The 5,000-nt window shown below is 36.1% G+C and overlaps 1 protein-coding gene across 2 annotated transcripts in view; it reads left to right on the top strand.

Annotated features, from left to right (window-relative positions):
- Positions 1-5,000, top strand: part of USP53 (ubiquitin specific peptidase 53) — a 1,362,943-nt gene that overhangs the window by 110,898 nt on the left and 1,247,045 nt on the right. The gene's annotated exons all lie outside the window — the stretch shown is intronic.

The raw sequence follows: 5,000 nt of genomic DNA, 5'->3' as shown, positions 1-5,000 counted from the left end.
GCAATCTCTGTCTAACAGACAAACGGGGCAGTTTGTGGCATCGGGCTGCCGGACTGCAGCCTCCTCAGCTAGACAGCCGAGTAGTTTATTTTGTTTTTTTTTTTTATTTAAAAAAAAAAAAATCTGTTTTTGTACATTAAATTTCGAGTCCGCGACTCGAAATTACGCGCATGCACATTGCGTGCTTCAATCGCAACAGCGTTTTTTTTTTTCTAATTTCTTGCTGCAATGTTTTCATTGCAGCCCGGAGGAGCAAAGAAGACATCATTGTGATGCCCAGAACTTCCCAGAAGTCTATGCGGTTGAGACACAAACCGCATAGATATGGAAGGGGCTTGGACTGCGACGTCCGCAGGCACGTCATGACGTGCTTGCTGGGCAAATGCTGCTGATTGTTTGTCGCTCTCTTCCCGGGCTTTATGTGCTGGGAAAAGAGCGAGAATCAATTCAAACAGTTTCAGTTGTGGACTGAATGATTCGTGATCGGTCATACGGTCAAACTCTAAGGATTTACCTATTTTTATATATTTTTTGGGCGGCCTATCTATATTAATTTTTTGGCAGCTGTGCTGAAGAAAAGTGAAGAAAGAAGTAGAATAATAATACGTTAGAAGAAGAAGATAGAAGAACAGAGTAGAGTACAGTACAGAGAGTTTTCTTCTTGGTGGTAAGGTAAGCAACACTTTTTATAAATCTCAGCATTCAGGGCATAATGCATTAGTACTATATCAGATGGCATTTTTGTACATTACCTTTAACAACAGTTTTTAAGAATGCACATATGAATTATTTAGAGTAATTTTTAATTTAATAGATGTCATATATTATATTTCTTAACTGAGATAAGGGTTTATGTAGTAATAGTAGGTTTACTTCCTAGTGAATTAATGTGTTCGCGTTTATTCATGATAGCTCATTGCTACTAATTTATTGGTATTTTTAAATCTGGCTGGGTGATTGGTTGATTTAATTATGTGATGATATGCAGGGGTTATTTAAACAATTGAATATTTACAATGGTTCTGTGTTCTGACAAAGTCCCATTTTGTATTGGAGACAAAAATACTAAACCTGTGTGTTGTTATTTTTTAATAAATCATGTCAGTAGATTTTCTGAAGGTCATATCATATGTCTTTCCATTGTCATTTTGTATGGAATTTCTTACTGTTCGCCACTGGCTTTTATAATTTAGTGCTCTTTCAGCACAGATCTCCCAGAGTAGCTAATTGCTACACTGTCATCACACCGGAAGTCCAAATAACCGCATCCTTATGCAAATGATGTTTATTTTTATGAATGGATTGTCTCGTGGCAGTCTAATGTAGTTCTGATATTGTTTTCTATTACTTATGGTGTTACTGCAATAGTATAGGGAGGTTTAAGTTAAGATCTTTTAGGTTTCTAGCTTGATTATGTGGCTGAACTAATATTATTCCATGTAGACTTCTAGTTTAGGGATTGATTTGCTGATAATGCTGTTTTTCAGTTGTTTTGTTGCAATCTATGTTTTGTTTTATTTTTACGTTTGTATTTTTTTAAACCCACCTTTCACCTCAATGTGGTCTGTTTTATGAAAATCTAATTGCTTTGCATGCATGTGTTTTAACACATACTAGTGAGTAAATGTTTTTCTTCTTTTTGTTTGAATGGAGCCAAGTTATGGTGACTTGATATGGGCAGAGTGGTGCTAAATACCCTGTGATGCTTACAGAAAATGTATACACTATCAGACTTAGTATGGTCTTTGGTAATGATGTGCAGCAATCTGAAAGAGCAGTTTCAAGTATATGCAATACTACGTTTAATACTCCAGTGAATTTTAATAATTATTCAGCCAGTTAAAACAATATAGGCCCTTGAGGGTATTCAGTTTTTAATGTTCACACCAATATTAAGGGCAGTAAACTAGATGTCGTACTAGGTAAATGCAAGCGTGAGAGTAACAGGGAGGGTTGCTGAATATATATATATATTAGTGTAATAGACAATGCTTGTAATAATGAGAATACTAGGAAATATGATGAACCAAGAACAAGACAGAAAAATGTCACGGTCAGCTGATGTGATATTCCATAGACGACTGTAAAAGAACAAGAAGGAGGTCTAAAGTATGGGAGAACATAAAGGAGTAAACGAGAACAGTGTACAGAAGAACTATAAGGCCAAGTAAATGAATAATTGAATGTAATAAAAAGGAGAGGGAAGAGTTGCTAGGATGTGGAGTAAAAGTTCAAAGAGAAAAGAAATATACACATTAGAAAACTAAGAGCAGCTTGTAACTATTTAAGTGGATCAAGTTACCAAACAGTTAAAAGAGCATTTAAATTGGTAGCTGAGCCTTGACAGACAGTAGGAACCCTTGCAGGTATGTCTGTATATGTCCAGGAAATGTTAATTCTATCATCTGGCTGAACAGTCTCCCTACTGGTAGACCATTTTGACTCATACTAGCAAGATTCCAGTGGAGTGAAGTTACCTTAAATGTTATATCAGCCCTGTATCTTTGATAATTATTTCAGTATTGTTAGAGTTAGGGTATTCTTAGTGAATTCACTATAGTACATTAAGGTAGAATAAGGCCTGAAAATATAGAGTCAGATGTGTATGCATTCAGTTTCAGAGAAAGACAGTTTATTAGAAAGGAAAGATACAGAAATACAGTGTTCCTTTCTCAAGGGAAAGATACAATCTTGCTGGCTACAGAAGGTTCCCTTTTCAAGGGAAAGATGTACATAACAATGGAATGCTAGGTAAAGAGGCACATGCAAGGCAAGGCTTGGAAACCAAGGTAACCAAGGATAAAGAGGCATGTAGCATTACGGGGTTTTGGTATTATCAAAATATACAGCAGATACAATTAGTGAGGTCAGTTAGTTTGGCCTGACATACAGAAAAGATTAAATATCCAGTATTTCAGTAAAGAAGTTAAATACAGACACTCAAGTATGAGTACAGAAGACAGGTCCAATAAAGACTGTTTCAGTTTATGTTATTCAGGAAAATCAGAATATACCTGCAGAAACTTTGGATACTTTTAGCAGCGTTGGCTGGGTTCAGTACCTGGCAGTGAAATATATGGTGGTAATACAGCATTATATTCTAGTAGCTTTCCAACATTATACAAGCAATGTTTAAAGTGTGTCCCTGGTTTTTGGGCTTTTGTCCCCCCCCCAAATACATTTTGGCTTTGTCCGGATTTCTTGTGCTGCAAAGCTCAGAGATACAGCTGAGTGTCGAGTAGATTTTACAAGGAGCTGAGAGCTGCAGGGGAACAAAAGTTTAGTGCTGCTTATGCTGAGTTTGCTTACATTGTAAATAGCACAACAGGTAGTGTACTTGCTTTTGATGCAGAAGGCTGTGGGTTCTACTTCCACAGTAGGTCGATCCATTGCTGATACTGTACTCTGTTTTAAAGGGGATGGATGCTGCAGTCCTCTTTGGTGAAGATACTTAGTAACTATGAACCTGTTATCAGTTTGCCATCCATTTCCTATTGCTATACAATGACATATGAAGTTGTTTGCTAGCAGTAACCTCCTCATTAGCTAACATATTTCTTTAATGTGGAATTATTTAGATGGCTTTTACTTCTTCAGAGATCGTGCATATTTACTGATACTGGTGGACTGTTGAAGTTTGAGTAGACTTTTATGATGGAAATGTTCTGAATTGGGCAGTTCAACTGTATTGTATTGTACAAGGAATATAATTTAATACAGTCAAGAAGGTGTATCAAAGAGCATGTGTATGTTTCCTGTTCAAGGACACTATGATTTGAAAACAGCCCAAAATTAATCTTTATCTGCCACTGGCAAAATGTATTTTCTTTGAATGTGGGTTTCAATGCTGTTTCAATGAATGTGAGTTTCAAGGGCAGAGAAGTTTTAATGCCAAGTCTTTTTTCATTGGGAGACTGCATTGCTTTGTTTAGCAGATATCTATTAGGGTTTATGCTGTAAAATATAAAATAAAACTTTCAAATGAAATCCATATCATCGCAGAAGTAAAGCAGCATGCACATTACAGTGTTTATGGCAAATGGGGCGAAATAACCAAGGAATGGGACATTGGAATGGCTGCAGGGGGGATGCTCCATTCGACCATGATTTTATGAGGGGGGGAAGGGCAGCAAACTCTGAACTATACCTCTCAACTGTCCAGACTTTTGCAGAATGAATAGATTTTTACTTCTTATTTTTGGTTTGTTCCTCATAAAATGTGTGGTTTTCTGCCAAATCATTTAGGAATGAAGTCACTAAATAATGACAGATATTGAGTTTCAGACGTCATAACCTTCAGAAAAATGCATGCTAAGGCAAGACCTGTTCTATCAACTGTCTTTAGTACTGTTTGTATGTTCCCCCAATATATTTGGCCATATCCAGATTTCCTGCATTAAGCGGTTGAGAGATACATGCAAATAAATTGCTTTATAGAATTAGGAATATCCAAACCTCTCAACTGTCTCCAATTTTGGCTCAAAATGTTGCTCTCCCCTTAATAATCCCTCTGCAAAATGGCAATTTTGGAAGAAAACGTGGAGGGTTTACAATTATAAATAACTGTAATGATCAGAGTTATAGATTACTTTTATTTCAGAAATGCATTTAGATGCTTATTTTGTCAGCTGCTCAAGTTAACAGTACTAATTTTAAAAAAAGGTGTCCCTTCTTTGACAGGTTCCCAGCTGTATTGTGTGGCAATTTTATATTTTTGTATAACATATTTGGTCTGTTATTCATAAAATTGTGGTTTTCTGGCAAATTAGTAGCAAATCATTAAAGATTGAAGTTAGAAAATAATGGCAGACATTTGAGTTTTAGATTTCATACCCTTCAAAAATTCATACTAATGCAAGACCTACTACTATTCTATTATCTTTCTAAGTTTATAAGAGCAGTATTTAAAAATTGTCTTTATTTTTGGGCCTGTGTCCCACTTCTATGTATGGCTTTGTCCAGATTTCTTGCTCTGATGTTGAGAGGTATGAGTGTCAGAG

The sequence above is a fragment of the Protopterus annectens genome, chromosome 2.part0 (genome assembly GCF_019279795.1).
Source record: "Protopterus annectens isolate FY-2018-M chromosome 2.part0, PAN1.0, whole genome shotgun sequence".
Taxonomy (NCBI): domain Eukaryota; kingdom Metazoa; phylum Chordata; order Ceratodontiformes; family Protopteridae; genus Protopterus; species Protopterus annectens.
This window is presented reverse-complemented; position numbering and strand designations above follow the sequence as displayed.